Source organism: Lactuca sativa, chromosome 4 (assembly GCF_002870075.4).
Source record: "Lactuca sativa cultivar Salinas chromosome 4, Lsat_Salinas_v11, whole genome shotgun sequence".
Lineage (NCBI taxonomy): Eukaryota > Viridiplantae > Streptophyta > Magnoliopsida > Asterales > Asteraceae > Lactuca > Lactuca sativa.
This window is the reverse complement of record NC_056626.2, coordinates 100,429,320-100,439,601: the sequence shown is the minus strand read 5'-3', so window position 1 is coordinate 100,439,601 and position 10,282 is coordinate 100,429,320.

The window sequence follows — 10,282 nt, the reverse complement described above, 5'->3', positions numbered from 1 at the left end:
TATACAGCCTACATGCAAACAAAATAAAAGATAATAATACCACACCCCAAGCTTAAATGATGCATTGTACTCATTGCTTAGGATGAAAATAAGTAAGGATCATATCAGGATCATGGTAGTGGTGGCCCGCAAATACGGTATAGAAGTACCACATGGGTCACATAATGATGTGTGGGTGGAGTTCTTTCCCGCCTAAATACTGTAACGTCCCAAAATATGACTTGAAAAACTTTTCATTTTTAAGTTTATAAAATAGTAAACCATATCGTTGCCATGAAACCAAGGTAATCAAATTTTATCAATACATTTTAATAATTAGAGTGAATCAAAAATGCGGAATCGAGTGGTGTGTGCTTTACAATCATCCCAGGGCTCTTCCCTTTGAAAACAGAATTACCTGAAACATAAACTGAAAACCATCAGCACAAAGCTTAGTGATTTCCCTAAAATACCACATACTATACATACATTTGCCCTGGGCTACTCCCATGGTCTTTTCCATGAAATGTCATGGGCTACCCTTATGGTCTAACATCTAGGTGCTATGGGCAACCCCCATGGTTTTTCCTTGAAATGCCATAGGCTGCCCCCGTGGTCTGACATCCAAGTGTCATGGGTTACCCCCATGGTCTTCTATACAGATACCATGGGCTACCCCCAGGGTCTTCCAAACAACTATCACAAAGAAAACTAGCATTCCACATAACAAGTAATGGGTTGACATTGGTGCCTTCGACCTATGGATGTAGTGATAAGACTAACCTTGCACTGTCGTATCTCATGGAAAAATCTCTGGCTGCTGGCCCACTAAAATCCCCCTGCTATCAGACACAAAATAATCATCCAATCAATAATCGGATCCTGACCTACACTGAGAGTCCAAAAAAGGGTAAAAGACCTTTTTACCCTTTACATAACTCGGCCCAATCCAAAAGACCAAAGGCCCAAAATATGGCCTAAACCGAATATCCAAGGTTCTAAGGCCCATCCTACTGAGTATACAGGGCGTACTCAGCTCATACGCGTAGCGTATTCGCCTTAGGGCTTGTATGCTAAGTGTACTTGCTTGTACACCCAACGTAATCCTTCATTCAGCCAACTTCATTTCCAACTCTTAATCTATTAACACTTTACTCCAAAACTTAGATCTGACATCCTTCAGATGGTTTACCATGTAAACTTGCCAACTTTACGTGCATGCATGGCTTAATGAGGCTCTTAAAGCTCAAAAGGACTTAATATATGACTTAATTCATGCATGAGACCATAAACCCCATATAGTTTGCACATTTAAGCATAATGAACCCTCCAAACATCCAAATCCACAAGACTTAGCTTCTAAAACGTCCTCAACCCATAAAGACCAACGAAAAGGGGACAAAGAAGCATAAAATCATAGTAAGAAGAGATCTAGGCCAGGTGAAGACAATATATGAACTTGATACCTCAAAAGACTTGAAAAATGAGTGATGATTCTGGATCTCTATGCTTCACACTAAGCAATGCACCTACAATCTTCTTCAATCTCTTCAAAATGAGCAAAATAAGCACCAACTTCTCCTCAAGAGCTCAAAGACACAACAATGGAGGCTAAGGGTCTAAATTTAGGGTTTAGGAGGTATGGAGGCTACTAAAGAGGCCAGCTCTAGGGACTTAATGAGCTTAAATAGGGTGTAACATCTCAAAACTACGATTTCATTAAACCCTCGTACACCCAACGTACGAGGCCTCGGTCCCACGATCAGTCCCTCTTTTGTACACTAAGCATACACCAACGTACGCCCTGTGTACTAAACTTTGCACTAGTATGCCCTGCATACTCCCTATGTATGCCCCACGTACTAGGGTTATCCTTAAACCCTATAATCCTCTTAAGGCCATAAATTCTTCATTATAAATCCGATTTCGACGATCCTTATATCCATGAAAAGGTAACGAGAAGCTCTACGCTTTTATCAAATCATGAATGCCTTAAAATTTACCGAACAAACATCCAATTTCCATAAAAGCTCAAGCTGACACTTTACCAAAATACCCTATTGGCTCCAAAACACAGACCGAACACCCATATCATTTAAATTACATCACCCACAACCAAATGGGTCCTGATATCATTTCCTTAAAGGTCCTAAGCCTGATAATACCCGATCTTTGGTTACCACCCTAAAATAGGAAACGAATCGGGACAGGGCGTTACAACTGATGGGTTTTAAGCATTCTAACACTCCTATGGTGTACATGTAACCCTAGAAACCTTGGATATATGTTTTATCTATGGTACATGCAAAATTGATTTTCCTAGGTTCTTAACCTATCTAGCATACAAGGGAACTTTTAATCATAAAAGATAGTAAGAAAACATACCTTGCAGTGATTTGGATTCCTTGAAAACCTTGTGAGCCTAACACCCCAAGTGTGATGCCTCAAATGTCTCACACAACACCAAATGCACATGGAATAAACTCGAGAGAAATGTCACACTACTAAAATCGGCTAATCCCAGTTATTTCTTACACTAGTGCCGATTTTGGTCTACAACATATTGCTTATATAGTGTGTCATAATTAGGGTTACACCATGCAAACTCTAATGTGACATGACTCTTCATTTCCATGACCCATGGGTTTGTAACTCCCATGGAGCATCCTATGGATCTTAGCCCAACTTTATAATCCATGGAGCATCTAGCCCACAATACAAGTATGGATGATTTACACAATCAACCAATATATTTAATTAGTCTCCTTTTGATCACTTAATTAATTCTAGATTAATTCTTGATCAATACTAATTGAATATTATTATTATTATTAATATATTAGAACTTATAATATATTAATAAACCATAAGTGTTATTTCTCTCATTTTAGTTTATCCAAATGTATGATGTCATGCAACCCAAATGGACCATACTGATCGGTTCATGTACATCTCAGAATAGTTATGAACTTAGACACTTAATCCAACAGTCTCCCACTTGGATAAGTGTAATAAATATATTTGCAAGAATAACTTCAGGAACCGATCATCAATCGTAGCTCTTTCAAGGTCTCACGGAATTGAGATGACGATGATATTCCATTTAAGATAAGTGGTCATATAATCCTTTGTTCTAGATATCAGCCGGACAAATACATGGAACAATGTATTACTTATTGTCCGGCAGTTTGTTTCCCGATTTACGATTTGTTTGACATAGAACTTAAGTGAACATATCAATTTGGTTCTGACCGGGCCCGATATATGGGTCAACACAAAATTATCGAGGGGCCCAGATATCCCTTCTAATCCAAGAAGGAACAGATAAACTTTTACTCATATGCTTGTTCTTCAACTTGTTGAATCATACATAAAGGCACGTTTTATAACATCGAGTTACCAATGCGGTTTCGTACGATCAATGTATAACCAACTCATAGGCAACAAGTCATATCTCTAGGTTTGAAGACGTATATGATATTACCGTCTCACGATCACTCGAGATAAATTCCATGAAGTGATACCAGTGAGCATGGGTTGAATCCAATACTCAAAAACTTATGAGCACTCATGAGTGTTGTAGCACCACTTTGTCCAACATATTAGACCTCTATAATCCAACCCATGACAATCTTGATTCATATCTACTTCCAACATATGACCGACTATGGATGGTTTGAATAACTTAGTCATTCAGGAAGAGCGACTTAGTTATTCTGGAAGTCAAAACATGCAAAGTGAAACACAAGAATAATCGAATCCAATATGGTCTCAAAACATATGAATATAAATAAAACATCTTTTATTTCTCACCATATTGATTACCCATCATTCATTACATACTGTTTCAAACTATAAACTTTATACTTGAATTAAAAACAATAGTTGTCCAATGCTCCAAGCATGTACACTATGTTTTTCTAAACACTAGTCATGTCATATGTCAAGTATGCACACTATGTTCTTTCTATGATCTTTACTCTGTGAAATCGATTGATTGAACATAATTCCAGTGATCCTCATTTCACAATCCCAAATCCTTAGCGCAAATGCAGGAATTCCAAATTCTTGCCATTTACCTAAATCTGTTAGATTCTAAACTTATATGCATTGGACCTCTTGTAATGATTATACACAAAGTCACAAAAGACTTATCAATAAACATTACAGAGTATTCCAATGGAGATCAACTCCATGGAAACGAAGTCTTATATTCAAAGTTCATTGCCTTTGAACATTCTTCTTGCATTAAGTTTCCTAATCTTACATAGATTTAATGAATACCTTCCACCTATGGGAACATTTCCATATTCCCCTTTTGACTATTATTCTTGAAGAAGAGTTGCCTCTTTTCAGAACATGTCATTATCGTCCTTCCAAAATTAACACTATACTTCCAACTGTCCCTGAGCAACCAATCTTTGGTAAACCTTAGATTGTGCTCGACAATTGCTTAATCAAATTAGTCATATCTAGTTCTAGTACTTTTCCCTCTTAATGCTCTGGGCATTTGGAAAATTTAGAACAGATGAATCTTATAGCGCATGCAATCGATCCGAAGCATATGGGATACGATTCATAAAGACATGATACTAGACCACTCTTTTGCTATAATATTTCTATTTCTATTTGCCAAGTTCTCGTAATTCAGATTATGAAAAGGGATGCCGTAATCATAATCGAATTTTAGAATGCAAATAATAGACCCATATATAGAATTTCCTTATGTTGAGCCATTCCAACATGAAATTCATATATATATATATATATATATATATATATATATATATATATATATATATATATATATCCTTGACTAAATATGATTAAAACCTCAATCTAAGTTTTTAGAATTGAAGTGAAGTATAATTTCCCCTCCCTTAATTATAGCAAAACAACTTTTTCCCAATTGAAACCTTTGTTTTCTATAATTAACATTACTAACTTGCAACACTTATTATAAATATCATGCTCCGACTTTCATGATGCTTATTAGCATGAAGCTTATGCTCCCACTAGCATTGACATGTACTCAGAAATCAGCTGGACTTCTAGAAATCAATACTTTATTGACCTTCTTACCAAAGTTCGTATTTCTGATACGAGATGCTTTGATATAACTTTATCAAAATCATACACCTTTCCTTAGATAGCACACATCTATGTCTAAACAATTTCAGAACTATGAAAAAGGATGTCGTAAGCATAGTCTCAATTGTTTAGACATTTTCCATTTCTCGTAAGTCCATGTTAGTGTGTCGGTTAACCATACATGCTCCAATAACGACTTTGAGAATGCAAATATCACAATTGCTATCAAGTTAAAATCTACTTAGTGAAAGTGTTTCCTCACCATCATTTTCATGAATCGGAGAGAAACCTTATGACACTTAGATTTTATGGTGTATGTGTTCCTATCCATATGAATTTGTCAAAACCATAATCACAAGACAAGGTTATTGACAAATCCAAACTCTTATGGATTGAACTTGTGCAGTCTTAACTTCTTACCACCTGGCAGCACAAGGGCCTGTCATTGCTTCCAAGCTGTTATGAAACCAATTGAGAACTCTCAGAACTCATATGCAAAGCCAACGTTAACTGGAATGGGCACAAAAATAGGAATATGTCAACACAATAGGTTATAAACCTCAAGTCGTGTGCTAGTGATAAACTATAGGTTTTTTTCCTTCTTGATTAGATCTGGAAGTATTTCCAAGATCTTTAAGACTCCCACTACCCTCTTAACATATAAGACTCACTTGCCAAATTTTCAAGAGATAGTGCAGATTCTTTATCAAGACAAACACTTTACACAATTAGCTTTGAGTTGGTCTCTGTTTTATCCAAAACATCACAACTTACCAATTTCAAATGTACAAGAGTGGGATACACTTTACTCTTACATTTGACTAGCGTTATAAACCTTTCTTTAAGATATGTCACTCAAGGTACAATCTTGGAGTATGACCCTAAGAATTGTTTTTGGAACGAAGTTTGACTCATCTTCTTGAATTAACCATTTCAACAATTCTTGATTCCTCTTCTTAGCCATATGAATGCACTAAGATGTCTTTAGAGGACCCATTGTGACATGGTTTCTTAATCATTAAAATGAACACAAAACATGATACTAAAGTACTCTCCTATCTTTTCAGATTTGAGAAACTTTTATCCTTCTGTCTACTTTGATTCTTCTCATCCGTCCTGCCATACACTGAAATTTTTTTCAATGTTTCAGAATTATACTTAAACTTGTAAGTATAACCATATTTACTAAAACTTAGTAAATCATGACGAATAGTCTTATCAACCTTTTGTGGTGGACCTTGATCAGTGCACAAGAATTTGTACTCGATCCCTTAGTCCTTCACTTGACTCACATATACATGTGAACAAGGAACTCATCTTAATTTTTTTTCCAAGCTGAAAGTTCTCATTCATCATATTGTACAACTTGTATAATTCCAAGTTTCTATCCTACTGAAAACTTGGGTGATGAGAAACTTTCCTTATTTGGTAAATTTAGACACTACCACAAACGAAAGAATCAAATCCACATTTCCATTATTGCTAGAAACATATAAAGATAAATTTTTCACTAAAAGTCATTGCAGGGAGATATAAAATAAAATCAAAATTTTATTTATTTATAAAAAAGCAAAAAGACTATTTTCCTTACAATGCAACTTGAAATGTAAACTATGCTATTACATGCTTTCTAGAAATCTATCATAACCCCTAAGTAGTAGCTCAAAAATCTGATCTTCAACCATGCAATAGAAATCCATCTTCGCGATCAGATTCAACATACTCTTTCTTTATGTTTCCTTTCCTTTGCTTGATCCTTCCAAACATCAAAATGTAACTTAGTCACATCATGTATTGATAATCAACCATTAGGTACTTAATAGAGTTAGATAGTGAACTTACCTGAATTAGAGTCAAACTTTTTGATTCCTTTCAGATCCTTCAGATAGCTAGGGCAGCTTCGCTTCCCATGCCCTTTTTATTCACAATGAAAGCATATAGACTCTTCGGGAATGGTACAAAAGGCTATTCTTGACTTAGACTTTCTCTTTACCTTCCGGTCAACCGGGTTGACCAAGGCTGATCCCTTTCCATTGGGAAGAGAAAGCTTTTCTGGACTTCCAATGTTACCATTGTCCATGTCCATGAAAGTTTGAGAAGTAGACCTTCCACCGATATTTGCTTTACTATTGCGCCAAATCATTTCTGATTCAGCAGCAATAAGCAAATAAGAAAGATCTAATAGGTTCATGTCATGATCTGTCACATAATAGTCTTTAATAAACTTACTATATGACTTAGGAAGTGACTGAAGGACCCAGTCAATAGCCAACTTCCTTGGGACAATGACACCCAACATTCTCAACCTGTCAATGTGTAACTTCATTCCTAAAACATGAGTACACACAGGTCTTCCATCTTCATGTTTCATTGCGAGGGGCTTGAGTGATTTTGAACTTTTCAAGTTTGAGCTTGTGGGTCAGGGAGAATAATTGGAGGAGGAGGAGGAAGAGAAGTATGATTTCCATGAGCCAAACTCAGGAAGTCATCTTCATTAGGAAAGCTTGTTCCATAAGATTTGGGAAGATCATTGTTGTCTGAACCAGACATCTACAAAGGGAGAAATTCAAGTTAGTTGATTTAAATCCTTAATATAACACCCAATATAAAATATTAAGGCTAGGACCCAAAACAATATTTTATAACTTGGAAGAGGGATGTCGTAATCCAGGCTATAAAATATTTGAAGGTAGGTGAATGACGATCCACCAATTTCCACCATGAAAAACGAAATAAATTATTAGGTTTTAATTGGATTTGAAACTCCTAGATCTTTAGAGATTCATTGAACTTTCAATGGTATGTTTCAATCTCGAGTGTGCCCTTCATGTTTTCTGACTGGGATGCCGAGGATCACAAAACAAGGTGTGAATAACCATGAAAATATACTTGGTACCCTTAATTTTTTACCCTTCAATCAACGTGCCGGTTAGCCACACACGCTCCACCGATACTATGATAAACATTAAGTTACTCTTTGCCTACCTTGTTAAATGAAGATAGTGTGCCGGTTAACCACACACACTCCACTAACCGACTTAAGCAAAGTGCAAAGTGTAATTTCATGGGTTAGCACCAAATTCACATTTTCCTAAGTAACTAAGATTGGGTATTACTAAGAGTTCAGTTACTTAGTTTTTGTCATTAATACTTTTAATAAAGGGAGAATTATAGTCCTTGTCCTACCCGTTCGGCTAACGACCCTCCACCAGTCAAGGAAGCGGTGGGTAAGAGTGGACACCCATTAAACTGTCATTTTATAGGCAGTAACCTTATACCCCCTTTATAGACCGGCTTCGTGAATGAGGCTTACTAATGATAAGACGACTTGCTCTTATATATACATACATACATATATATATATATATATATATATATATATATATATATATATATATATATATATATATATATATATATATATATATAATTAAGTATAAGAGTTGAATTTTAACTTTTAAAATTCTAAGGGCTTAACTTGGAATTAAAGTATTCATAAGGGAAAACTTTTCCAATTCCAAAACTTGAGGGAAAGTTTTGAAACTATTCAAAACTATTCAATTCATAACTTATGAGTTAAATGGTTCATTAAAATGAGTGGCTTTTCATTTTATGTAACCTATGTGTTTAATAATGGACTTTGAAAGGAAAAACTTTTGGTAATACATAACTTGAGGACAAATTATGGATTCCATTAAAACACATAATGATCAAGAATTAAACTAACAAGAAAGTTAAAAATAATTCTTATGATCTTCGAAACTCATAAGTTCATGAACATTCATATCAACAATTTCAAGAATCATAAATAAACTATATAAAACTTGAAAATTTGATAATAACCATTTATTTGGATGAGAATAAACATTACCATAACATCAAAAACAAGTTTTAAGAACAAAAACACTTTGTGGTAATGATTATAATCCAAAACAGGCCAAAAATAAACAAAAAATTCCCTGAATAGTCACCACCTCGTGGTAAAATTTACCACCTCCTGGTAAACTAGCAGATTCCAAAAAAATGATTTTTCTTGCAAATTACATCAACTATCAAGAAAACAAACCTAGTCTCTAATACCACTGATGGATTTTGAGCATTCTAACACTCCTATGGTGTACATGCAACCCTAGAAACCTTGGATCTATGTTTTATCTATGATACATGCAAAATTGATTTTCCAAGGTTCTTAACCTATCTAGCATATAAAGGAACTTTTAATCATAAAAGATAGTAAGAAAACATACCTTTTAGTGATTTGGATTCCTTGAAAACCTTGTGAGCCTGGCACCCCAAGTGTGATGCCTCAAATGTCTCACACAACACCAAATGCACTTGGAATAAACTTGAGAGAAATGTCACACTACTAAAATCGACTATGCCCTCTTGTTTCTTACACTAGTGCCGATTTTGGTCTACAACATATTGATTATATAGTGTGTCATAATTAGGGTTGCACCATGTAAACCCTAATGTGACATGACTCTTCATTTCCATGACCCATGGGTTTGTAACTCCCATGGAGCATCCATTGAGCATCCTATGGACCTTAGCCCAACTTGATAATTCATGGAGCATCTAGCCCACTATACAAGTATGGATGATTTACACAATCAACCCATATATTTAATTAGTCTCCTTTTGATCACTTAATTAACTTTAGATTAATTCTTGATCAATACTAATTAAATAATAGACAAAACTTCAAAAATGGTCCATGTGGTTTCCGAAAATATCAAGTTTAGTCCCTAAGTTCAAAAAACCTCACAGATGGTCCTTGTGGTTTCAAAACTTTTAACAAATGGTCCTTCCGCCTAACTCCGTCAGCTTTCTACCGTTAAATGAAGGGAATTTTCATCATTTCAATACACAGGGACCATTTATGAGGTTTTCTCTATTTAAAAAAAAAGAAAAAAATATAATTATTTGATTAAAGGGCCCACCCTCTCTCTCTCTCTCTCTCATAAGCACTTAACCCAAAACACTCCACCCATCTTCTTCTTCAATTTTGGAGGGAAATCGAAGCCGTTCATTCGTTAGTCAAGCTAATTAAATCCATGGCTCACGAAATCTCAAAGGAAAGACCACGAATCGGGCAATGTCTACCACTATGGGAAGAACTCAGAGTGAAACTCAAAGACTGGTGCTTAAAGTTTCCGATGAACGAAACCCACGTCGACAAGGAGTTCGACAAAAGGTTTAAGAGAAACTA